The 27,902-nt window shown below is 41.1% G+C and overlaps 1 long non-coding RNA gene across 1 annotated transcript; it reads left to right on the top strand.

Annotated features, from left to right (window-relative positions):
• Window positions 1-2,283: 2,283 nt before the first annotated feature.
• On the top strand, window positions 2,284-27,371 carry LOC140493466 (uncharacterized). The gene is made up of 3 exons (XR_011963682.1): window positions 2,284-2,398; window positions 24,279-24,493; window positions 26,756-27,371. It is a non-coding gene; the product is annotated as an uncharacterized lncRNA (long non-coding RNA).
• The last annotated feature ends 531 nt before the right edge of the window (window positions 27,372-27,902 follow it).

The raw sequence follows: 27,902 nt of genomic DNA, 5'->3' as shown, positions 1-27,902 counted from the left end.
GTGATGAAGGGACAAAGAAGGATAAGCTTATTTGACTTTATCCTCACCAGTTGTTGAATTGTGTGGTCTCACTTACTCCTAGTTTATCCTCACCAGACTGCTTGCTGCTGATCCATCTGTCCATGGCAGTCTCAGTCCATGTGACCATCGGCCAGTAGTGTAGAGAAATTCCATCTTCACCCTGAGGATTCTTCCACTGTGTTGTGTGACACGAACATCATTCTGAATATTTTGGACAAATCTAGAAACTGAACAGAATTGGCTCAACCACAATCTGTAACATGAAAATAAAACAAATAACTACAGATGCTGGAAATCTGAAACAAAGGCAGAGATTGCTGGAGAAACTCAGCAGGTCTGGCAGCATCCATGGAAAGAAAGCAGAATTAATGTTCTGTATCCAATGAGAGAATGTCAGTTAGATAGATAAAGGGAGGGATTCTGGTAAGCCAGGGAAAAAAGTAAAGGTGATAATGGTGTCCACGTGTAGGTGAAAATAGATGGGCTGCAGAAAGAAGCCCATGTCATGACAGGGCCTGTGTTGTGAGGATGGGCAAAGGACATAGAGGAAGGTGTTCAGGTTGTAAAAATTGTTGAACTCAAAACTGAGTCCTGAAGGCTGCAGGTTCCCAAGCAGAAAATGAAATACGTTCCTTCCAGGCTGAAGTATTTGCAACAACTGTCAGCCAGGTGTGCTGAGGGAATGATTCATCTCAGACTCCTTCAGAGTTCCCCAGCAGCAGGAATGCAAGTCTTCAACCAATTTGATTCACTCCATGTGATACCAACAAATACATAAAGACACTGGATACTACAAAGGCTATTGGACCCTAACGACATTCTAACAATTGTACTGAAGACTTATGCTCCAGAATTTGCCGCACTCCTAACCAAGCTACAACACTGACATTTTCCCTACAATGTGAACAATTACTCAAGCTATTGCATGCTCCAACCAGAAAAATAAGCTGCCAGTATCATCCATTTCATGCTCCCAACTTACATTCCCTTGTCTTCACTTTTCTAGTTTTAATTCCAGATTCTACTTTTATCATCAAAATAAAAATATCAGTTTAACTGGAATATAATAATCTGGACTTGTATAACCAATTGATTGTGAAGCAGGCAGGAGAATTTAGAGGGCACTTCACAGTTTTCTGTTCATGATATGTGGGATCAGAATAACATTCACCATCACATACAACTGGGAAAGTTATGGAAATGGAATGACCCAAAACCTACAACAGATACCTTAAAATGCAGGCCAGACCTCAGCACAATCACAGAGCTGAGTTGTGCAGATGTGGGTTGAATTCAGACATCAAGTCAAAGACAATGATTCAGTGAGAAGAATTTCAACATTGCCTGACTGCTACCACAGGACAATGGTGCAAGGAAATGCTATTACCTGCCATTGACTGTTGCAGTCATGAAATTGAGCACTGTGGAATATAGGTAAAGTAGTGTTACTTCTGCAATCATAATTACTTATGCAAGGTAAATGAACTCACACCAGTGTATAATTGTTTCAGCCAAGAGCTGAGTCAACAAGAATGAAAGTTATGTGAAGGAAATACATAATTGTTTTTGTATTAGCTAAAATGTGCATACAAGAATGAAATGTGCCTGCAAACAATGGTAGATGTTATAGACAAATAGATAAGGTGCTGTGAAGGGAGGGGGTTAAGCTAGATATGTCTGTCCAAACAGTAGCTATAGGCATCTATTTCCCACTTCTGCAAAAACAAGAACAAACCACAACCAAGAAGTCATGAGGTCATAAGGTCATAACAAATAAGGGAAACAGATGGTAGTGCAGGAGGATATACCTAACAATCGACCACGGCAGGATGTGGTCAAATGGCCTTGTAAGGCCAGAATTAAGCGTTTTGTCACTGACAAGGCTGGATAAGGTAAGAGATAAACAAGAGTAATGGGTGCCGGTCTTAGAGAAGTGGGAGGTGTAAACAGGGGAGGAGCAGTGGTAGGAGAGAATAGGAACGAATGACATAAATATTGTGTACTGGTTGAATTCAGTGTGTGCGTGTGACTGCCTTTATACACAGTAGACACCACACCCCTCTTGCAAGAGCGAAACAAATGACACTACTGATTCAGATCTTGTCTCGGCCTGAAATTATTGAAATGAGTGAGCTTCATTTCTCACAGTTGGGGGCCGTCTGGGATATTCTTCCATTGCTGGGGGGAGTGGCTGGCCCTGGACACTGGGAAGACACACCCCTTTCCTGATTGAGGAGCGGTCTCATGTCCCGGTTTGGTCCACTCCTTTGGGCGACTGGTACGTATCCCACAAGAGAGACATCTGAATCAGACAGTGAAAGGAGGTTGATAGGAAATACGGCAAAAAGGGGCCAGGCAACTCTGTGCACAGACCAAGGTAAGAAAAGTGACTTTTAAGTACTGCCTTGGTGGCCGGAATTGAGGTTTAGTAGTTAATAAGGGACGAACGAAGGAACTCAATATCAGCTGTGCCGTGGTAAGGAAAAAGCCTCCGGAAAAACAAAAGATGAAAAAGGCAATGGAAATGGAGGCGGTGTCCCTTACAACATACCTCTGGAAAGTCTGTTGGGCAGGATGTTGTGGAATTGGAAAAATAATACTTGTACAAGGGAAAAAGATAGGAAAATGATGATTAAATATTGTTGCTTTGTATGGACTAAGGAATCCATTCTTCATCCCGCAGTTTTCTGGCCAAAGTACGGGTCGGACGAAGACTGGGTTTGTAAATATTTGAATTTATATGTCAATGAAAAACAGCCTTACAGTCAGGAGGAATCAGATTATGCTTCAAGTCGGAAGGGCTAGTAGCTGAAGGGCTACTGAGGCTACACTTTGTAACTAAATCATGGCCAGACATCCAGAAAAATATTCAAAGCGAGGAGCACCGAGAGGTGTTGTTGTGGGAAGCTCAGAAAGTATCTGTGAGATATGGTGTGTGAGAGAGAGAGAAATAAAAGAGCTGTACAGTTGGTAGAAAGTTTAACCCGTTGTGATTCGGTTTGAATGCACATTTGTTTGTTGGTGATTGAGTGTTTGTGCTTTGTTCCCTGGAGCTTGAGATCCAGGGCTGTTTTGAATCTGATTTTTATTATGGAAATTTAACATGATTTCTTTTAAGGTTAAGGATTTTACAGTGATTATGAAATAAAATGTCAACTCCTGTTCTTTTTACAGGTCATGACTGCCTTACTATCAGTTTCTAGCTAATCTCTTTTATCCTTACATAAAAGTGATTTATGGAGGACAGTTGAAGTTTCAGTTCAACATCAGATTGTAATATTTTAAAAAATCCTATGGTTAATATCTGTGACCTTGGATTCGGCCATTATTCATGCGTTAGAAGTCTTTTTTTCTAACTTGAATAGACAAACCCTTTTAAGGTAGCTCTGATTATTTCACAGCCTATAGCATTGTAATTGAGCAATGATTGGTCAGGACTACTTAAGAAAACTAATTGTGAATTTAAATTAAGGGACTAAAACTGGGTAATTATAGTGGATTTCAAAGTTGGGAACTGTATGCATTTTACATTTTAAATATTGATTACTGAATGAATGAATTTATAATATATAAATATATATTTACAAGTTAGGAACAGGCTTTAAAGTTAGACAAGCATAAATTGATGAATTGGTATTTGAAGTTATAGGGAGCAAGAAATATTGCAATATTTCTTTAAAAAAACAAATTTTTAAGGTCTAAACAAAACATTGGGTGGTGAAGAACGGCCATTAGGTGGTCCTAAAGCTGGTCAGTTGGTTAAATCGGGTCAGCAATTGATCTGGCAACGTAACATGAGAAGGAGAAACAAAAGGCAAAAATAATGATAGCCACGGTTGATGAGATAATAAAGAAAAGGGACAAAACTAAAAGGCGAAAGAAACCGGAATGGTCAGGGAGGAGATGTTAAGGGGTCTGGTGGACAGGAACAAGGACCGAAGTGGAAATCCCCACAAGCGGGATGTTATTACTGTGCAAAGGCAGGTCACTTTAAGAGAGAGTGTCCAGATTTGAAAAAGGAAGTAAAGGCAGTGCCATTTATGAACCTTGGTGAAAAATAGGGGTGTCAGGAGCTCCTGCCCCCGGGGACCCACCAGGAACCCTTGCTAAATTTAAAGGTGGGACTTTATAAAGAGGACGTAGTTTTCCTAGTCGATACAGGGGCAGCAAGGTCATCCTTAAAATTTAAGCCCAAGGCAGTGGGAACGAAAGAGTTAATTGGATTATGGGTGACGGTTTGTGATGAGAGGCACGAAGAATCAGTTTAGCGCTCATGACAAAATACTGCCACCAAATTGTGTTTGAATTAATTGCAAATGGTGCTATGAAATCTGTTGAGGTTCTTAAAAATGTATGTGCTCAAGCAAAACAATTAGAGAAACAGAATGAGAAGTCACATGTGACTAGTAAACAAACAGAACTGCGCAATTACAGTTTTAAAGATGTTTTGGTCATTTGTTGCATTTTCACTCTGAATTACAGATAATGATTCTTATATTTATATAATTAATAATTAATATATATACTAAATCGATTGTGTTAGCCTGAATCAATATTAATTGGCAGGATCCCTTCACACATTCTCAGTGACCTGTCATAGTGATTCATGGTTAATTTAAAACATGAACTGCATTAATTCATTGTTAATTAAAGAATGGAAAGCTACATTATTGGCTGATGAGGTAACTAAAGAAGCAGCTCTGAATCCACAGGAAGCAGTGGTTTATTCCTTAATACCGACTGCCCCAGGTCCTCGGGAAGCTCGTATCTCTGGCCACTGCCAATCCCAGAAACTAAAGATTTGTTGTTAAAGAAGTATATACTGGGCTTGTCCTCCTCTTTGTTTTTCCTCAGGAAACAGGGTTTACTGGCACAGATTCCGCCCCGCTGTTCATCCGATTTGACCGGGAGATTGGGTCTTAGTAAAATCATGGACAGAGACTAAATTGCAACCAGACTGGGAAGGGCCATATCAGGCTCTTTTGACCACTGAAACAGCGATAGGAACGGCAGAAAAAGGCTGGACTCACTACACTCAGATCAAAGGGCCAGTGGAATATCCAGTTGAGGAAGAAGTCTGGACAGCCGAATCAACGCAAGAACTGCTGAAACTCAGGCTAAAGAGACTTTGAGTAACCAATTATACAGTGGCAACGCGAGCACAGGATTATTTCCATGGGATTGTATATTAAGTCTTTTAGTGCTTCAACATGATTTTTAGAATGCTGAGGATGCTTAGGGTTATGATACAAGCTCTCTTAGTATTGGGATTTTGTCAAACATTATTTTCATATGTGTTCCTGAGTCTGATAATCCGCAAGTAATAGACCTGATACATGTAGCTTAGTAAATTGTGGGGATGTAGATAATCAGAGACAGTACAGCAGCTCAGAGATACATCTTAAGTCCTTTGGGGATGGTACTTGGTATCATGGTCTTGTCACAGTACACCGGGCCCCCTTCCGAACAGCTCTTGATTGTCCTGATAAAGAGCATAACTCAATATACCTAAACGATAAAGAAAACCACATGGCATGAAGCGATTGTCGGGGGCACATTTCAGGTACAATTAAATGAAACATTTGGGATAGAAATGAAAGCAAACAAGAAGGATTTCTCGGGCTGTTGTTTTCGAATTAGCGTAGGAAAGGGAAAACAGACAGAACTACTGGATAATAAGATACAACCTTTCACCCCTCGTGATGACCCTCAAGTAGTACAAATTATAGAGGTGAAGGACTTGAAACAGACCATCGAAATAGAAACTGGATATGGGGATGCAAATGCCTGGGTTGAATGGGTAAAGTATACTGTAAAAAGTCTGAACAAGAGCAATTGCTATGCATGTGCCTCCGGTAGGCCAGTGGGCCAGGTCATCCCCTTTCCGCTCGGGTGGAAGCGAAACAGGAAGGGCATGATACCTATACCAGGAAGAGACTGCATGGAATGAAAGGAACTGTACCTCCCTATCTCTGATGTTCCCTCCCTTGGAGAAGAAAGACTTAAAAGCACCCCCATATGTTTTCAGCTGCAGTTGAAAATCGCGCGTCGTGTGTACATAGACAAGGTACAAATCGGTCCAGAGACTTGGGGGAGCTGAAATTACGTACAGAAATTGAGAATGTCACTGGAATGGACAAGGGAGGGAACTACTCAGCACTGAAGTTTCCCCGAGCGCATCTGTAGTGATACTGTGGAGGCAAAATATTGAGACCCACCCTACCTCCAAACTGGCGAGGGATATGTGCAATTGTACAATTGGCAATTCCATTTACCCTGGCATTTGAGAAGGAAAAGATAGTAGAGAAAAAGGGAAGGGATAAGAGATCACTGTTAGACACTTCTTTCGATGGCAGGATTTACCTAGACTCTATAGGACTCCCTAGGGGGGGTACCTGATGAGTTCAAGACTTGCAACCAGATTGCAGCAGGCTTTGAGTCAGGCTCTTCTGGTGGGTAACAATTAATAAAAATGTAGATTGGATAAATTACATTTTCTATAATCAACAGTGATTTATAAATTATAGAAGAGATGCAGTTAAAAGAATATCAGAACAGCTTGATGCGACAAGTAGGATGGCATGGGAAAACAGAATGGCCCTTGATATGATTCTCGCGGAAAAAGGGTGTGTGTGTGTGATGTTAAGAGGAAGCTGTTGTACCTTTATTCCTAATAACACTACACCCGATGGTTCAATTACTCGGGCCTTAAGAGGATTGACTACCTTAGCAGAGGAACTGGCTGAGAATTCAGGATTAGACACATCTCTCACAGGATGGCTTGAATCATGGTTTGAAAAATTGAAGGGGGTGGTGTTCTCCATCCTTACTTCCCTGATAGTAGTAGCCGGGGTATTGGTGGCCATTGGCTGTTGTATCATACCCTGTATACGAGGGATCACCCAAAGACTGATTGAGATGGCCTTAATGAAACAAATGCCCCTAAAGAGCAATCAGAGAGAAGGGCTCTACCTGTTAAACAATGAAGAAATAAGTGACCTCGGGGGGATTTCCAAAATAAATTTTGGGTAAGATGCTCATCAATTTGGAAGTGACATATAAGAAAAATGCAGAAGGTAACAAATGGTAATGAAAGAAAAAGGGGGAAATTGTGGGATATAGGTAAAGTAGTGTTACTTCTGCAATCATAATTACTTATGCAAGGTAAATGAACTCACACCAGTGTATAATTGTTTCAGCCAACAGCTGAGTCAACAAGAATGAAAACTATGTGAAGGAAATACATAATTGTTTTTGTATTAGCTAAAATGTGCATACAAGAATGAAGTGTGCCTGCAAACAATGGTAGATGTTACAGACAAATAGATAAGGTGCTGTGAGGGGAGGGGGTTAAGCTAGATATGCCTGTACAAACAGTAGTTATAAGCATCTGTTTCCCGATTCTGCAAAAACAAGAACAAACCACAATCAAGAAATCATGAGGTCATAAGGTCATAACAAGTGAGGGTAGTGAAGGAGGATATACCTAACAATGGACCACAGCAGACTATGGTCAAATGGCTTTGTGAGGCCAGAAATAAGCATTTTGTCACAGACAAGGCTGGATAAGGCAAGAGATAACAAGAGTAATGGGAGCCGGTCTTAGAGAAGTGGGAGATGTAAACAGGGGAGGAGCAGTGGGAGGAGAGAATAGGAACGAATTACATAAATATTGTGTACTTGTTGAATTCAGTGTGTGTGTGCGACTGCCTTTGTACACAGCTGAAAAATGTGTTGCTGGAAAAGCGCAGCAAGTCAGGCAGCATTCAAGGAGCAGGAGAATCAATGTTTCGGGCATAAGCCCTTCTTCAGGAATGAAATTTGTACACAGTAGACACCATACCCCTCTTGCAAGAGCAAAATAAATGACACTACCGATTCAGATCTTGTCTCGGACTGAAATTGTTGAAGTGAGTGAGCTTCGTTTCTCACAAGCACCGAATAAAATATTAGATGAATCTGGCCATTGTTACTGTGATGAATTCCCATTGAGGAAGAAAATAGGCAATTCAAACCTTGCTTGATTTCACAACCAAGTGCTGCTTCCATGTCATTAATAGCCACTTCAAGGAATCATACCTTTGTTAGAACTCTTGATGATTTGCATTTTTAAATTGTTATTTGTGTTCTTTTATTGATTTTGAATTGTGAGCTGGAAATGACTTGCAGATTTTGGGACAACCTGTGAGAATAGGAAAAGAACAGAACAATCAAAATTTGTGAGACCAGGCCTGAAGGATAATTGTAAGTGAAGCCTTTATTAAAAGGTAAGAGCATTCTGTTTAAACAGATAGCTGAAGATGGCTGTTAATGAGGTCATACTTGGGAATTGTTTCCATCAAGTCGGGAAGACACCCTGTGTTCAAACAGATGGCGTTTGTTGAATGCTAATTGAGGCCATGGGAAGATTTGATCAATCTATCAGGACAGGAACAGAATTAATGCTTATTTATACTTTGTCTCTGAGAGCTGGTTCTGGGATGCTGCTAAGACTGCATGAAGGTTTGAAAACTCCCTACCTAATCTGCTACACCCAAAGAGTAGAAAGCTGAGTCCAAAGTATTGCTGCCTTTGCCTGTTTAAACTGAGATGTTGACCCTGATCAACATTTCAAAAAGTAGCTAAAGAGTCCAAACTTATATCAGTGAAATAACACATTGTGAAACGCATTTAAGTAATCTGACCAGTTTTGTTATTGTCTTTTATTTATCCATAACTGAGTTTGTTGTCTGCCTTTTATGTGAATTAGGGCTGAAAGCAAATATCTGGGTTTTAAAGCACAGATATTAGCCAGCTTATTGTTGTTTGATGTTCTATCTGCTATAGTTATTGTATTTATTAACTGGTTAGGTCAAAAGGGATCCAGGGAAAGCTAGCCAATTGTACAAAACATTGGCTTGACAGTAGCTGACAGAGGGTGGTGGTAGAGAGTTATTGTTCAGACTGGAGCCCTGTATCTAGCAGTGTGCTGTAAGGATCAGTGCTGAGTCCACTGTTGTCTATCGTTTATAGAAATATTTTGGATGAGAGTATGGGACGCATGGTTAGTATGTTTGTGGACAACTCCAAAATTGGTGGTACAGTGCATAGTGAGGAAGGTTATCTAAGATTACAGAGAACAAAGAAAGTTACAGGCCCCTCCAAGCTTGGGCTAATCCAGATTTTATATCTAAAACTGTTGCCTTTTTACTAAGGATCTGTATCCCTCTGCTGTCTGCCCATTCAGCTATCTGTCTAGATACATCTTAAATGACACTATTGTGCCTGCTTCTACTATCGCTGCTGGCAATGCATTCCAGGCACCCACCATGTTTTGTGTAAAGAACTTTCCATGCATATCTCTCCTAAACCTTTCCCTACTCACTTTGAACTCGTGACCCCTAGTGAATGAATCTCGTACTCTGGGAAAAAGCTTCTTGCTATTGTCTCTGTCTATACCTCTCATGATTTTGTCGGCATCGATCAGATCCCCTCTCATTCTCCATCTTTCTAATGAAAAAAATCCTCATCAACTCAATATCTCTTTGTAGCTCGTGCCCTCCAGATCAGGCAACATCCTGGTTCACCTCCGATGCACCCTCTCCAAAGTCTTATGCATCTGTAAAATAATCTGTAAAATAACTCAATACCCTGATGAAGGAAAGCAGACTTTATTCCTGACCACTCTGTTGACCTGCATTGCCACCTTCAGGGAACAATGCACCTGAACACCCAGATCTCTCTCCATCAATTTTCCACAGGACTTTTCCTTTTACTGTGGATTTCACTCTTGAATTGAATCTTCCAAAATGCATCGCCCCACATTTGCCCGGATTGAACTCCATCCACCATTTCTCTGCTGTATTTTCTGACAGTCCCTTTCACTATCTGCTACTCCGCCAATCTTAGTCTTATCTGCAAACTTGCTAATCAGACCAGTTATACCTTTCTCCAAATCATTTATGTATATCACAAACAACAGTGGTCTCAGCACAGACCACTGTGGAACACCTCTGGTCACAGTTCTCCATTTTGAGGAACTCCCTTCCACTACTAGTCTCTATCTCCTGTTGCCCATCCAGTTCTTTACCCATCTAGCTTGTACACCCTACGCCCCATGCGATTTCACGTTCTCCATCAGCCGACCATGGGGAACCTTATCGAATGCCGAACTCAAGTCCATGTATCTGACATCTACAGACCTTCCCTCATCAATCAGCTTTGTCACTTCATCAAAGAATTTTATTGATTTGATAAGACATGACATTCCTTCCACAAAACCATGTTGCCTATCACAGATAAGCCCATTTTCTTCCAAATCCTATCCATCAATATCTATTTTCTCCAGCAGCTTCCCTACCACTGATGTCAGGCTCACCAGTCAATAATGACCTGGATTATCCCTGCTACCTTTTTTTAAACAAAGGGACATTAGCCATTCTCCAATCCACTCGTGTTCAAGGATGCTGCAAAGATATCTGTTACGGTCTCAGGTACTTCTTCTCTCACTTCCCACACTAACCTGGGATAGATCCCATGTGGATCTGGAGTTTTTCCACCTTAATGCCTTTTAGAATACCCAACACTTCCTTGTTCCTTGTGCCAACTTGACAGAGAGTAAAATGGCATCTTGATTAACTGGGCCAAAGGGCTGAAGAATGACAGATGGAGAATAATTCAGATGATACAAGTTGCTACATTTTGGTAAGACAAACCAGGGCAGGTTTTTGAAAATATTTGTAGCTTGGTTGTGATCTCGCATAGATTCATTCACCTTGTTTGGTGATGAAACATCTGCAGAAAACTCGGCAAATGAATCTATTCCCTTAGTTAATGGTAGGACCCTGGGGAGTGTTGATGAACAGAGACACCTAGGGGTGTGGTTCCTTGAAAGTGGCCTCATAGATGGACAAAGTGGTGATGAATGGGTTTGGCATGTTTGGCATGCTTTCCTTCATTGGTAAGAACATTTAATACAGGAGTTGGGCATCATGTTTCAGCTGGAAGGCCACATTTGGAATATAACATAAAATTCTGGTTGCCTTGCTATATGAGGAATGTTATTAAACTGACAAAGGGTCATCAATAGAGTTGTTGATCTGTTCGTTTTGGACATGATGGAATTAAGGTTTAGAATTAAAGTTTCAAAAATCATGAGAAATAGTGACAAGGAAGACAAAGATGAGTAAATGAGCAAATTTGAAAATAAACAAGACAAGCAGGCCGAGAAAATGTTAAGGATCGAGTATGTCCAACAAGGTATGCTGAAGAGATATCGAAAAACAATTCAGTGGAAATTTGAGACAGAATCAAAGATATTTACAGCAGTTGATAAAGATAACTCCAATTTATATACAAGAATCATTAAAGTGTGAGTGGAACAATTGACTCTAGGATCCTGTATCGAATCAGGCAGGTTAGCACTGCTGCCTCACAGTGCCTGAGACCCAGGTTCAAATCCTGCCTCAGGCAACTGACTGTGTGGCATTTACACGTTCTCCCCAAGTCTGTGTGGGTTTCCTCCCACAGTCTAAAGATGTGCAGGTCAGGTGAATTGGCCATGCTAAATTGTCCGTAGTATTAGGTAAAGGGTAAGGGGTAGTATTAGTACAAATTAGGTATTAGTACTAAACATCAGTAGTACCTAATACCTAGTATTAGATAAGGGGTATGGGTGGGTTGTGCTTCGGCGGGTCGGTGTGGACTTGTTGGGCCATAGGGCCTGTTTCCACACTGTAATAGAATCTAATCTAAACTTGTGAGCTGCAATGAAGTGTCTGATGATTTTCCTGTTAATGCCAAAGTTGGTCAATGTATTAATTGCAAGAAAGCAAGACAATGATGGCAACACTCTCATATCCCATCACTAAATGGTAACAGAATTACCTCCTACACTATGACCTCTTATTTATGACTTCAAGCTCTGTGAGGTACGTTATCATACATCTTCTGGAAGTGTCTGTTTGTGTCATTTTGTCTGCATGCCTTATAAGATTTGCCTCCTACTCCCTTGAATAAATCCTTACTCAATGACAGACAGTGCTTCTCCATTAACCTATTCCTTTCCCTCTCCAATCATAGACAACTTTTCCTCTATGCTGCATTGCTAAATAATAATCTGCAAGTTTCCCTGCTGGCTGTGTAAAAGTCAGCCACATTTAGAATGGACACGTAGTTGTGCTAAAGAATTTAACGTATACACTTAATTAAATTATCCACATGTTGCAAAACATAATTGGAAGGGGACGTTACGGGCAAGTTGCAAAGATAACAAAATATTCATACATTCACACCAAACTTTAAAAACTTTGTTCAAGTAGCTGTATTATCTATTCTTAATGTTAATTAATATGTTTAACTTTTTGATCACCTTCCCCAAGGCTTGAGACTTGATGAAAAAGAGGTACCATTTTATATGGCATGAAAAGAAGATGATGATTGTTTGTCCATCATTGACATGGAGATGCAGCAAAACTGCAGCAGAGATTGGCAGTATCCATGGCCCAAATTTTCCATGAAACTAGTGCAACGTATGCATGAATTCCTTGTATTTACAGTTATATCCTGTGTGTCAATGAATGTATTATCTACCAAGTGCAAATACATCAATGCAAGCTTGACCATCTTAAATTTGTTTCTACTGTAATTCTTAGCATAGTCTAAATCATTTCATAAACTTTGTCCAGCAGCAGAATTACATGTGATGTTGAACGTAGTGTTCTGAGGGTTGCATGTATGTGCTGCTTGAGCACACTGCCTGCTCCAAATACCCAATGGGACGTGGTCTTTGATATAGTCCATCTTTTCTCAGCACTTTCTGGTCTTGCTATATAAATTGGTGTGCCTTTATTACTTCCATCCTGGTCTGGATGTGAGACAAAGAGCTTTGTAATCTTAGCTCTTGAAAGCCTTTTAAACTCTGGACTTGCTCTTTAATCACATGCTTATGATATCAATCACTGATGGTGCGTCAGTGTTCCAATACCTGTGGGATTGCACAGCCATTATCAAAGTGAGGGAAGAGATGAGGAGAACTTCCAACCCAGTATCTCTGCATGACTTAAGATATCTTGCAGAGCTTATTAATGAACTGCGAAGGTCAAGACAGCAATTTTAAAACGCAGTTAGGTGAACCCATACAATCAGTGCACAGTTGTTGCCATAATGCAGGGACCCATCAAATCATGGATTTGCTGAAGAAAAGGTTTTGGCAGAAATAACTGATTCTGTCAGAGTAGATCGGCCATCTTATCAATTGCCATTGGTCATTTCTTTGCACTGTGAAGCGGCTGGGTCTCTCATCTCCTGGATCCTCTATTTTGTAAGACAGTGCCAGGCACAGCATATAGAATCAGAATAAGACAGATCATGGGCTAAATCAAAAATAATGATCCAAAAAAATTCAGAAACCATGGTTAACCATGACGATATTATCCTTTATGATGCAATTCTCCTGAGTGACTCAATGTTAATTTTAAACCAGCATAGGTGTCCAGGAAACAAGAACTGGCTCTGAGGATTGTACTCAGGAATCATTTTCTGTTTCCTGTAGACAGCCAATGCTAGTTTTTCTTTACTTGATTTGTTGGATGTCAGAATCACAGGATTTATGGTCCATCCCTACATTTCTTGCGAAGCTGGTGATGAGCTTCCTACTTGAACTGCAGCAGTTCATGCACTGGAGGTGTGCCCATAGCCTTTAGGGAGGGAAGTTTGACCCCATGACACTCAAGGAACAATGATACATTTCCAACTTAGGATTGGAGCGGCAAGGAGGGAAACGTACTGGTGGTTCCCGTGTATATGAGGATCGTATCCTTCTCGATGGCAGTAGTATGGTGTGGAAGGTGCTATCTAAGGATCTTTGGTGAATTTCTTCAGTGCATCTTCTAGATTAGATTAGATTAGATTAGATTACTTACAGTGTGGAAACAGGCCCTCCGGCCCAACAAGTCCACACCGCCCCGCCGAAGCGTAACCCACCCATACCCCTACATCTACATCTACCCCTTACCTAACACTACAGGCAATTTAGCATGGCCAATTCACCTGACCTGCACATCTTTGGATTGTGGGAGGAAACCGGAGCACCCGGAGGAAACCCACGCAGACACGGGGAGAACGTGCAAACTCCACACAGTCAGTCGCCTGAGGCGGCTGAGTGCACTCTGCTGCTACTGAGCATAGGTGGTGGAGTGAATCAATGTTTGTAGATGTGGTCCCAATGAAATGGGCTGCTTTATCCTTCTAGAGTATTATTGGAGCTGTGCTCACCCAAACGGGGAGTGTTCCATTACACTCCTATCGTGTGTGTTGGGCAGTAACAAGAGGTGTGTGTTACCTGCTGCAGTACTCCTAGCCTTTCACCCACTCTTGTAGCCATTGTTGCTGGTCCAGTCCAGTTTCTGGGCGAAAGTGAGGACTGCAGATGCTGGAAATTAGAGTGTGGTGCTGGAAAAGCGCAGCAGGTCAGGCAACATCTGAGGATCAGGAAAATCAATGTTTCGGGCAAAAGCCCTTCATCAGGAATCATGCCAGGTCATAGCGAACATCTGATCTTTTGGATTGCTATGCTCACAAGCTGGGATGAGAATGTCTTCCTTTCCTCACAATCCATTTCTTATACCCAAAATTTTGATTTCTCTCTTTGCAGAAGACATGAGCTCAGAACTGCAGGGAGAGACTGAGAGCCACGGGCTGATACTTCAATCACAGGCACCTTGACCTCAACTAACAACGTATATCCAGCTGGAGGACTTGTTGCTGGAAGCTGCAGATATCAGCATTGACCTGGAAGGACTGAGAGACATGACAGACTGAGCCTTCTGACACATTGGGAATTACACATGTTGAGAAAGCTAACCCTCTGTGTGTAGACCCTGTATTGAGTCTCACCACCTGCCAGCTGGATCGCAGTGCCTTTTGGAGTGCCATGTGGCTGTACCCACATGGTGGTGAATGCTCCACTGAGAACCTCTGATGAGGAGCAAAATATGTCACAAAAACAGCACCCCACAACGTACAATGTCACCCACAACCACCATTGTGCTTTGTGTAACACTCCAGCATGTTTTCTTTCCATGCATGGGATTTAGGCATCATTGAGAAGGCCAGCAATAATCACCAATGGTGATGCTAATGGAAGGTTTACTGGGCCATTTCAAATGACTGCTGGGAGTCAACCATACTGTTCTCACATAAGCACAATAGTAGCCCATTCAGCTCATCAAACCTGCCCTGCTATTGAATACAATCATTGAACACTTCAATAACTTTTGTTCACTCCATTCCAAAATCCGATGTGCCACTGATAATCAGAACTCTATCAATCCATATCTTAAACACACTCAAAGACTGAGCTTCTACAGCCCTGTGTGGGAGAGAATTTGAAAGGTTCACAACTCACTAAGTAAAATAATTTCTTCTTTTTCCAAACACTTAATTGGCTTTGCACTGTTTTTAAATTTTCTCCCCAGTTCTAGCTTCTTCAGCCAGGGGAAGCATATTCCCTGCTTGTACCCTATCTCTTCCTTTAAGTGTCTGGTAGTTTTCAATGAAATCAAAATTCAAAATTCAAGAGAACACAGAGCAATTTTGCAACATCTCTTTTCATTGGACAGTCATGATCTGGAGGTGCTGGTGTTGGAGCGGGAAGTACAAAGTTAGAAACCAGTTTATGGTCCAAAAGGTTTATTTGCAAACACTAGCTTTCAGAGCGCTGCTCCTTCATCGGGTGGTTTTGGATTATAAGATCATAGGACACAGAATTTATGGTAAAAGTTTACAGCCAGGGAACAGACCATTCAGCCCTCCAAGCCTGAGTCAATCCAAATCCACTGTCTAACCTATCACCCAATTCCTAAGCATCTATATGCCTCTGCTCCCAACTAACACTTACATCTGTCCAGACGCACCTTAAATGAATCTACCGTGCCTGCCTCTACTACCGCTGCTGGCAACGCAATCCAGGCACCTACCACCCTCTGTGTAAAGTACTTTCCAACTCTCACCTTGACACACGACGTCTCGTTACTGAATCCCTCACCCTCAGAAAAAGCTTATCCTTATCCATCCTGTCTATACCATCCATGAATTTGAAGACCTCAATCAAGTCCACCCTCAATCTTCGTTTTACTAATGAAAACAATCCTAACTTACTAAACCTCTCTACATAACAAGTGCCTTCCATACCAGGCAACATACTTGTAAACCTTCTCTACACCCTCTCCAAATCCTCCACATTCTATTGGTAATGTGGTGACCAGAACTGTACACAGTATTCTAAATGCAGCCAAATCAAAGTCTTGTACACTTTTAACATGATCGGCTGGCTCTTATACTCATTACCCCATCTGATGAAGGCAACCAAACCATATGCTCTCTTGACCACTCTATACATCTGTGCAGCCACCTTCAGGATAGACCTGAACTCCCACATCTCACTGCTCATCAACTCTTTCCAAAGCTCTTCCATTTACAGTACAGTTCACTCTAGAATAAGGCTTCCCAAAATGTATCAGCTCAAATTTGCCTGGATTGAACTCCATCTGCCATTTCTCTGCCCAAGTCTCCAGTTTATCGATATTTGCCTGCATTCTTTCACAGAGTCCTATGCTTTCTGCTGGTTCACCAGTGTTTATGTCATTTGCAAACTTACTGATCAGACTACCAATGCCCTCTTCCAGATCATTCATGTATATCACAAACAACAGTGGCCCCAGCACTGAGCCCTGTGGAACACCACTAGTTACCTTTCTCCATTTCGAGAAACTCCATTCAACTACTACTCTCGGTCTCCTGTTGCTCAACCAGTTCATTATCCACCTAGCTTCTTATAAATGAATAAAAGGCCTCAAATACCCCCGAAGTCTGCTTGCTAATGTTAGTTCATGACCTCTATAATCCGGCTTGATTCCTCATTCAAGATTGGACCTACTCTCCCAATATTCCTCTAAGTCCTGTTTCTGTTCTTCGCTGCCTGGACCTTATGTACGCTTCCTTTTTCCTCTTGGCTAGTTGCACGATTTCTCCTGTCATACACGAATCTTGCCTTTCCTATCCCATGTTTTCAAAGGGACATGCCTAACCTACACTATCTTCAACCTATCTTTGAAATCCTCCTACAGATCAAATGTGGACTTCCTTCAATTAGTTATTTCCAATCCATGTTTCCCAACTCCTGTTGAATTTTTATATAATTGGACTTGGCCCAGTTTAGCACTCTTCCCTCAGGACCACTCTTATCTTTGTCTACGAATATTCTAAAACTTACCAAATTGTGGTCACTATTCCCAAAGAAATCCTCCACTGCAACTTCTGCCACCTGGCCTGGCTCATTCCCCAACACCAGGTCCAATATGGCCCCTTCCTATGGTCGGACTATTGACAAATTTTCTCTAGAAAACTTTCCTGGACGCTCCTTATATATTCTGCCCCATCCAGACCTCTGGCACGAAGTGTATCCCAGTCAATGTTGGGAAAATTTAATCTCCCATCATACCATACTGTTGCCTCTATGTCTTTACATATCTGTTTACCTATTTGCTCTTCTGCATTACACTCACTGCTGGGAGGCCTGTAATACAGCTCCAACAATGTAACTGCACCCTTATTATTTTTTAGTTCGATCCATAATGCCTCACTGCTCAGACCTGCAGAGTGTCGTCCGTTTGCACAGCTATGATATTATCTTGGACCAGCAATGCAACTCCTCCCCCTCTTTTACTTCCATCCTTGTCCTGTCTGAACCATCTATATCCTGGAACATTTAGTTGACAATCATGCCCTTCCTTCACACAAGTCTCTGTGATCGCAATAAATTCATACTCCCAAGCATTAATCCAAGCCCTAAGTTTATCTGCCTTACCCACTATACTCCTTGCATTAAAGTATATGAACTTCAAACCGCCAATTCTTTTGCTTTCATCCGCTCTCTGCCTACTCTTCCCCTTGGTAATGTTGACTTCATAATCCTTACAGTCTCCAAATTCTACCTCACGGTCTACTTGTCTTCTCTTCTGGTTCCCAGTCCCTGCCACATTAGTTTAAAACCTCATCAACAGCAGTTGCCAACACTCCCCCAAGGACATTAGTTCCAGGCTGGTTCAGGTATGGACCATCCAATTTATAATAATCCCACCTTCCCCTGAACCGATCCCAATGTCCCACAAATCCGAACCCCTCCCTCCTACACCATCTCTAAAGACATGTGTTCATCCTACCTATTCTTTCATTTCCACCCTGACTAGCATGTGGCACTGGTAGCAATCCTGAGATCACTGCCTTTGAGGTCTTCCTCTTTAACTGCTCTCCTAGCTTCCTGAATTCTGCTTTCAGAACCTCATCTCATTTTGTACTTACATGGTTGGTGTCTATATGCACACGACAACTGGCTGTTCACTCTCCCGTTTCAGAATGCTCTGCAGCCGATCGGTGACAACTCTGACTCGAGTACTTGGGAGGCAACATACCATCTGGGAGTCTCTTTTTCAGCCACAGAACCACCCATTTGCTCCCTTTACAATAGATTCCACTGTGACTTTGCCCCTACAAGTCTTTTTCCCACCCTTCTGAACGGCAGTGCCCACCACGGTGCCATGATCCTGGCAACTGCTCTCCTCCTCTGGTGAGCCATCTTCCCCAGCAGTATCCAAAATGTAACTGAAATCATATATTGAAATTATGTATTCAAATATATATTCAATATATTATTTCAATTAAATCACACTGCAAACTTTTGCACTAAATACTGTGTCTTACGATCTTCTACTCAACAACCACCTTATGAAGGAGCAGCACTCCGAAAGCTTGTTCTTCCAAATAAATCTGTTGGACTATAACCTGATGATGTGTGATTTTTAATTTCATTGGGCAGCTCCATCATTCTGGGAACATGCCTGGTACCCTTACATCATACCAATATTTAGTGTGTTGTGGAGATCAGAACTGCACACCATACTCCAGGCACTGTCTAACCAAGGTACTATACAATTGAAACAAGACTTTAATAATCCTGTACACTGCTCTTCTTTCAGTGAAACTTAATGGAACATTGACTTTTACTGAAAGAGGAGCACAGCACAGGATTCATTAACTTTAATTAAAGTTCCATTCACTTTCTGATAGCTTTCTGCATTTGCATATTCCCTTTTCAGTGACTGATGATCAAGAATACCTGGACTCTTTCTTACAGTTACAATTTCTAGCTGCTTACCATTTGGAAAATATTCTGTTGATTTGGTTCTCCTCCCAAACTGGGTAACCACAAATGTTTACATATTACAATCCCTCTGTCATTTTCTTGCCTGTTCATTAAGCTTCTCCAAATCCTTCTGAAGCCACTTCAAATTTTCCTCACAACATACATTGCTACTTCATTTTGTATTATCCACAAATTTGGAAATTTTACATTTGGTACATACCTCTAAATCTTGAGGTATACGGTGAACACCTGGAGCCCAAGTGCTAATCGCAGCCAGACCCTTTCATTCCTATTCCTTGTTTTCTATCTGTTAAATGATCATGAATCCATGCCAGTACATTCTTTCCTATCCCTTGTGCTGAAATTATTATTGTGGGAGATTTATTCAAAAGACTTCTGAAAGTCTGTATGTGCTCCATCCATTGGCTCTCTTGAATCAATTATGGCTCCATCAGCCAGCTCTTATGACACAGGGGTAATGGGCCTACTTCTGAACTTAGAGGATAGGGTTGAATTTGCACCTTCTCCTGAGGTGTGTAATGATACCTCTGAACAGGTTGATCAGAAAACATTGACAGCGATCAAATTTATTTCCAAATTACTCATGTCTATCTTGTACTTAAATATGTGCAAACTATCTAAAAGCAAAGACATTTGAATTCCAAAGACTATACACTGGACAAAAAAGAGATTTAATGCAATTCTGGCTGGCAAGGTCAGCCAAGCTGGATTCAATTTGCCCGGCCTGAAGATTATAGAAGATTATTCAACACTTTGAACATTAAACCTCCAATACCAATGCACAGTTACAGAAGCATATACCACCAGCATGTTCCAAAAAACACAGCCAATATCATGTGGAAGAACAAGAGGAACCTGGAAAGAACCATCACCTGCAAGTTGCCTTTCATTCTGCAGAGCATCCTGACTGGGAACCACATCATGGTTCCGTCACGTATTTGTCAAAATTCTGAAACGTGTGTAACAACAGTATTCTGAATGATTATGTAAGTTGCAGTGACTCATGAAGGTGGCTCTGCACCCTCAACGCAACGGTAATTAAGGATGGTCACAAATGCATCATGAAATAAAGAAATGGCTTAAGTCAGTGTGAAATTGAATTCAATATGCAATTGGCCTCAGGAACCTTGGAAAAAGAGATTCCTCTTCAAGAGTGATATTTTTCCATTCTGATAAATCAAATGTCATGAAAGTAAAACAAAGAATTACACAGACTGAAGGTTGAAACCAAAACAGAAATTGCTGGAGAAACTCAGCAAATTCAGCTGCATTTTTGGAAAGACAGCTGAGTTAACTTTTAGGATCCAGTGACCTTTCTTCAGCACAAGGATCACTGGCCTTGAAACATTAACTCTGTTTTCTATCCACAAATGCTGCCAGACCTGCTGAGCTTCTTCAGCAATTTCTGTTTTTGTGTAAACTACAAGCCACCCTTCCTAAACTGGAAAAGTTGGACTTAATCCCCACTTTCCATACAGCGGGCAGCTCTACTCCCTTGGAATTAAAACCTGGCCAATGTTTCACTTTTCCATGTTGCATAGAATTACTCAGAAAATACAGCACAGAAACACCTTCTGGAGACAATGGGGAAGGATAATGTTGATCTTGAGTGCCCCTCTACCTGCACTGGGAGAGTTTAATAAAACTCACAATGCTATCAGAGTAGGATTGTCCCAACAGCAGGGGAAGAGGGACAGATCCTGATGTCTTCACAGCAGGGTAAGTGAGGAACATGAGAGGGAGAGAAGGTCAGTACAAGGTCCTCTTCTCCATTGTCTTTACAGGAGAGTCCTGGGAAATTGTAGGAGTTGGGTGGATGAGAGATTCTGATCATATGCACATTTGAGACATGCACAAGCTCACATTCAACAGGATTCACTGGACAATATCTTGGAGCAAAAAATTATTAATTTACCACCCTCATTTTGACAAGGTTCCATAGGCCAATTGTAGATCAATTTCAACGTAGCACTTCTTTTCTTTCATTCAAAGATGTATGTTTGACAGGGTGAGTGTGTGAAGAGGGAATGTGGGCTGTAACTGCCCCAATCATTATATAATTCTGTTTGAATAGTGATGGAAAGCTTCTGCTGGCTGATATGTCCCTTGAGAACCGGTTTACTTCAGTGATGTGCGCTGTGTGTCTTCCATAAACAGCAAGGTTTAATTTAAAATATATCAGGGCATTACAAAATGAACAGCCATTAACTAGAAGCCATGACTGGGCACTAGTTATGAGTCAGCTCTGCCAGGTCGGAATTCTCCATCTCCTCAAGTGAGCTTGCCCGTTGGGACGCAGGATTAGTTCATTCATCCTGCAGGTTAGAAAAGCAGAAACTCTCAGATGTTTTATAAACTATATTGGCTAATTGGCCGAAGCTGGATAAAAGGCTTAAACAGTTGTAAGAATGGGCAAACTCTCTGGATGCATTTAGAAGTGGTTGGTGTGAAATATTTTCTCCAATAACATCATTTTGATTTCACACTCTCCCTTACCCTCTACCATTTCCTTTTGATATTTTTGATTTGCCCCCGGTTGGGTAGTGCTTGGTAAATGTTTGATTTGTGACGTGGGTGATTTGATGGCTGTTGAATTCAAAGAAAACTGGGTAAAATCTGACTGATATGAATGTTCCAGTCTCACATAATGACATGAAATTGAATCTGCAAATATATAACTGAGACATTTATGTGCTGCTTGCAATGGATGACAGTTCATTGGTTTCTTAACTCAACGCATTCAAACGGTTTACTGGAGACGTGAAGTGTTCTGTCTGAGCATCTGCATGTGTAGTGTTAGGATCACAACACCCTATTTTCTGATATATGGAGGAAGAGAGTGCTGCTCTGACAGAGGGATAAAAGAACATAGTCAATCTCAACCATACTCAGTGTTCACAGGTGGAGTCATATCTCTGTTTCAGATCTTACGTCATCAGGCAATGAATACGACTACATCAGCAAGATGGATATGGGAAGGCTCAAAGAACATTGGAGAACTTTGGGATTCATCAGTTTTAGTTGGATCACAAACAAGAACCTATTGACAATGGCTCCAGCCAGTATGATCAATTAGCTGATGCTTTTAACGAGTTTGTCTCTGAGACTGATGGTAACGACACAAAGCCCTTTTCTCTTCTAAGTAATTTAATTCTCAAGATTCGAAGAGGGTCTCCACTTGCTGAAAAATGTTGTTCCAGCAGCTGTGCCGCAGCAGTGATGTTTTCAAAATGTCACTAATAAAATTATGTAGATTCCATCTTTGAGCTGATATATTGTTCTACACGCATGGACTGCGAGACTCTAATTTCAAAGCAAACATTTAGATTTTATGATTTCAGACTCATGATAAGAACCTTCACCTTGAAGCAGCTAATTTTCAGAATCAGGACTGAGAGGTCAGCAGATCGCCTGGGATTTTCCAACTCAAGATGTCTGAGAATCTCTGGAGTTTGATCTTCTGGTTCTCAAATTGCTCCAGTGAGCATTGATTCTGAGAACAACTTCTTAAAATGTTGACAATAGCAAATAATGTTTGTAGTGTCCATGTTGAGGGTATCTAGAAAGCAATGGTAAAAGTAATTTTAAAATATCCTTTTACACAGAGGATGGTTTATGTGTGGAATGAACTTCCAGAGGAAGTGGTGAATGCCGGTACAGTTACAGCGTCTAAAATAAATTTGGATAAGTACATGATAAAAAAATGTTAGGAGGGGGCAAAGGGCCAAGCACAGACAAGTGGGACTAGTTTATGGTCGGGATTATGGTCGCCATGGACTGGTGAAACAGAAGGGTCTGTTTCTGTGCTGTTTGACTCTATGACTCAAAATAATCTCAGGAACAAAGATACATTTCGTTCTTCTTTATTTTGGTGATTTATGTATTGCCGTGTCTCCCAAACTGGCATGTGTCGTTATATGCCCAACTCAAGACCTGGATGCATCTTGGTGAGGTTGTCAGTGAACAGAAAATTTCAACCAGAAATATACAGAACATAACATCAAGGAACATTGCAAAATTGGCACAGGAATTCGCCATTCATTCCATTGGGTAAGCTTCACTATCCAGTACACATCATTGCCAATTCAACACTTTTCACTAATACTATCCTTAAACTCCATATAATTTCACCTAATCTCAGTTTACAAATTTTTCTTCCTTATTCAATTACCAATGTGAGTCTCTCACAGATGGGAGCTGATTTTGTTTACCATGTGGTTATGATGCTGTCAGTTTCATGCACCAGGACAGTAATGAAACATCTCTTCATTGACAACAAGGTAGGACGATCAATTAAAATATACTGATTCGCATATAGAAAGAATGAATTATTTCCTGCACTGCGCAAAGCTGAATGATATCATCTTCTCACTGCAAACTAACAATGATAGTGGCATCACTCAGTACAAATAGGTCAATGCACTGATAAGGGTTAGTAAACAATTATGAATGAATGAACAGGATAACAGTATTACTGAATATAGCGAGCTGGTACTACGGAATATAGCGAGGTAACAAACCAATATCTCATTTTTATTCATAAGATCTGTGACGTGGGTTTTTGATGAGCAGAAGGTTTCTTCTCAGATTTTCTTTTCTGAATGCTTCCCATGATTTGCAGGAGGGAAAGCGGGTTGTTAACTTATAAAATGTCTCTGACTGAAGAATTAACAAGTCACAACCGATAGATATCTCGAATATTTAACAATGGGCTTAACTAAACATTAATCATTAAAGGGTTATAGTTATGCTTGATTCAGACATTATGCAAAATGATGTGTAAGTATGGTTTCAGAAATTTCCAGAAAAAAGGACAGAAGTTAATGTCTGATAATGATAAGTTATTGTAAGGGAGCAAGGTCACTATAAAAAGGGAGAAGATGCAAGTTAGAACAAAGTGAGAGACTGAGAAGGTTTGGAAATCATTCTGCTGAAACAATACAGAGGCTGGTTTAATTTAGTTTTTAACAGGAAAAGAAATTGAGATCTGCCATTGAATGCAGATCCGATTTGTGCAGTAGAATTGTTCGAAATTGATCAGAATATTTTGTTCTAGGTTCCTGGACAGAGTAGAAGAAGCTGAAGCTGATCACTTGTGAGCTGCGATGAAGTGTCTGGTGGTCATCATTGCAGTCGGACTGCTGCTACCCTCTGTTGAGCCTGGCCCCTATCCGTATGGTCATGTGTTCAGAAATGTCTGTGGCCGTGATTTAATGAGAGAGGTACATAAAGTCTGCGCGAGTACCCATTTTGCACGTAGCTTTGAACACGGTGAGTATTACATTCCATGCTATTAGCCCAGATGCAATAATAATCATTGAACTCTGAACATTGTCCGAGCCTACAATGCCAAAAAATGAATTTTTAAAATTTTCGGTCAAAGTTGTTAGTTAAACTCAGTGAGTTAGAGGGACACAATTGGCCTCAGCAACCTTCAGTTGGAAAAGGAAAGGAAATAAATCAGTAGATTTCTGTTCCTGACTGTTATTCAGTGACTCTAGTTGATAATGAGCCTGTGTATGTCTCACATGAGGGCAGAATTTTCCTTTCACATTGAACACAATTTACACCATTCCCCATGGTTGACTTGTGAAGATACTGAGGTCCACAATAAAGGAGTGGGCACTGAACACCTTTCCCTCAATGTAGCTGTCAGTCAGCCTCCTGTGAAGGAGTCAGTCTCTGTCACCTTATCCCCTGCTGTGTTGACAGACCCACTGTGATGATATTGGGACTTTGCAACTATCGTCTTGCAGTCGAGGAAGGCGGCATGTTCACCTTAAACATTAGACTCACCAACGGGCAGCTTTACTTACTGACCGTTTGTGTGCTGTACATTCTGTACTTCTATGCAGCATAGAAAAGTGAAGCATTGTCTCGTATTTAATGCAATGATAGTGGTCCTGCCCACTCTATAGAATGCTGAGATTAAATCCAGCTCTGCTAAGTTGTGAAGGTTCACTGTTTATTTAACTGATCTGAAAAATGTAACTGCAATCAGGAGGAATCTGGTCTCATACTCTAGGATTACAGAGAGAGTGTGTGTTGGCTGTTCCTCCCCAAGTTCAACATTCTGTTTGAAAGGGACTAAAAGCTCAGGGACAGGCATCCAGCTCACGGTGTGGATCTTGCTGGATGCTTATACTCCCTACCTTGCCTTGCCTTACCTTTTTGCATTTTGTCTCCTGAGCTAGAGTTCCCAAGCATCCAAGACTTCTGTCTTGCCTTGCTGAGTGGTGCAAACTCAAAGCCGGGAAATGCGTAATGTTTGTTCGGAGGACTCAGTCAAGGGAGAAAGCCTTCAGTCAGGGTTGGTGGCACAGTAAGTCAAGGGCAGTGTCCAATACACAACTATAGGATTAAGTATGGTCAGTCAGGTATTTGAAACAATAAGGATCAAGAATCCTTTCTTTAAGGGTTGAGGAGCCTTATGTTGGGCAACCCACAGGCTGCCTTGGCTCATTCTGCCCGATTGTGAGCTCTTTTCCCCTGGATTGAGAGGAAGTGGGGAAATTGACTGAGGTAAAAGTGGGTGGCATAGCTGTTAGTACTGGTGTATCTGGGGTAAAGGTGGTGAGTTGCCATGAGCAATTGAGGGGTCAGTACAGAGGTAATGCAGGACTAAAGGCGTCGAGGTGGGTGAGAGTGAGTGAGAGAAGATATTGCGAGCAATGGTGAAGATCATAAAACAAAAACCTTGATGGATGGTGTGTGCAGAGGCAGAGATAGAAAAATAGAAGTACAGAGAGAAGAATTGTCTCTTTACCTGGATGATCAGAGAAAGTCATTCTTCCTATACTGCCAGGCATAACTTGAGACAATTGAGTCAACATTGACATGGTGGGAAGGGGGCAACCTCAGACCAATTGGCAGAATCTGGTGTCATGCCCTTTACTGTTAAACTGGGAGAAGAGTACGACATTCCTCTGCATCATTCCACCCACCAGGACCCCCAGTTTCCTGTCCTCCAAGCTAATTTCCCACCTCTTCCATTTCTGGGGCAAATATTAGGGACCATGCAGGGCACCTCCAGGCAGATGGTTCCTGTTCAGATGTAAATGGCTTTTTAAGGATAACATTGGTGCCAGGGACGATGGTGCATTATGGAATATCCAAATAGTGGCAAAGAACTCTGGGTACAGCAAGTGGTAGAATTGGCTTAATGTCAGGCGATGGGATCACTACTGGGGGCAGAGTATATGTTTAATGAATTACATTTTGGCCATATTTGACATTTATCAATCTATGACAAGTTTCACCGCAGAGACCCAGTATTGTAAATAGTTGACAGATTTTTCCCATTTTGTTGCTGTTTGCGGAAGACTGTGTCATTGCTTTCTGCATTGAGTTCAACATTCAAATTGCTTTTTGGAGATGTGAAGTCTTATGTCTGAACAGTCACAAGTGCTGTAAAGTGGTCATAATATCCCATGATCGGGAATAAAGAGTGCAGCAGTGACAGAGGGAGGAAAGAAACAACAACAGTGCCAATAATCCTCAGTGTACACAAATGGAGTTCTCTCTCTGTTTCAGCTTCTTTAATGGATGTCAAAGATGATGTCCCATTCCTGGAGAAGGAGATGAAGAAGTCTCAAAGAATGATGGTGAATGCTAAAATGGAGCCGTTTGACTCAGTTTCGCAACAGCATGAGCAGTTAGATGATGTTACTAACTGGTTTGTCTCTGAGATTGAGACAGACAACACAATGCCAGCTGATCTTCCAATATCCAAGACAAAAAGGCAACTTGCTTCTCAATGTTGTGCAAGCAGCTGTACCGCGAGAGAAATTCTTGAAACTTACTGTGAATATAGAAAATGATGTTGACTGGATCGTTATGTTTGTAGAATATTCTACACGCATGGAATCAGATTCAGTCTCTTTTTAAAGTAAAAAATTACATTTTATGAATTTGGATTTCTGATAAGAACCTTCATCTTGCAGCAGCTAATTTTGGGATCAGGGCTCAGAGGTCAACAGACCCTGTAGGATTTTTCAATCCAGAGTGAATTAAAAATCCATCACAATTTAATGATCTCGTCCTGAAATTCCCACAATGAGTGCTGACTTGAACCGTAAATTTGTCAAATGTCTTCTGTGGATGCTATCAAAATGAATTCAGTAGTGTTGATGTCAACAACTTGTAGTAATATGGCAACAATAAAAATTTTAAAAAAGTCAAATGGATTTGTATTGGTTCATTTCACAGAGTCAAACTTACAAAAAGTCTCTTTCATGAAAAATGACATATCACATTCAGTTTTTGTTTCAACAGTATGTAGTTTCACCATTAAGTGAACCATCTCAGGAGACAATAATACAAAATTCAGACCATTTTCTTATGACTTAGCTGCCATCTTGCCTTCAATGTGGCATCTGGTCTGATGTTCCCGGTTCAAGATCTGGATGCCGTTTTGGTGATGCAGTTCGTGAACAGGAAATATTCAACAGAAATATATTGGTCATGATTTTAATGGATATTGCAACATTAGAGCAGGAATTGGCCATTCAGCCCATTGACCTTTCTTCATCTTGCAGTATAGTCATGGCTGATCATCCAGTTCAATAGCTTTATCCACATTATGACTTCAAAATGCCAACAATTTATCTTTATGTCTGTCTTCAATTGCTTCTTCTTTCTTTTGAAATTATATTCCCCAACCAGAGGAAACATCTCACTA

This window comes from Chiloscyllium punctatum, chromosome 2, assembly GCF_047496795.1.
Source record: "Chiloscyllium punctatum isolate Juve2018m chromosome 2, sChiPun1.3, whole genome shotgun sequence".
NCBI classification, from domain to species: domain Eukaryota; kingdom Metazoa; phylum Chordata; class Chondrichthyes; order Orectolobiformes; family Hemiscylliidae; genus Chiloscyllium; species Chiloscyllium punctatum.
The sequence above is the reverse complement of the archived record's forward strand: the minus strand, read 5'-3'. Positions and strand labels throughout refer to the sequence as shown.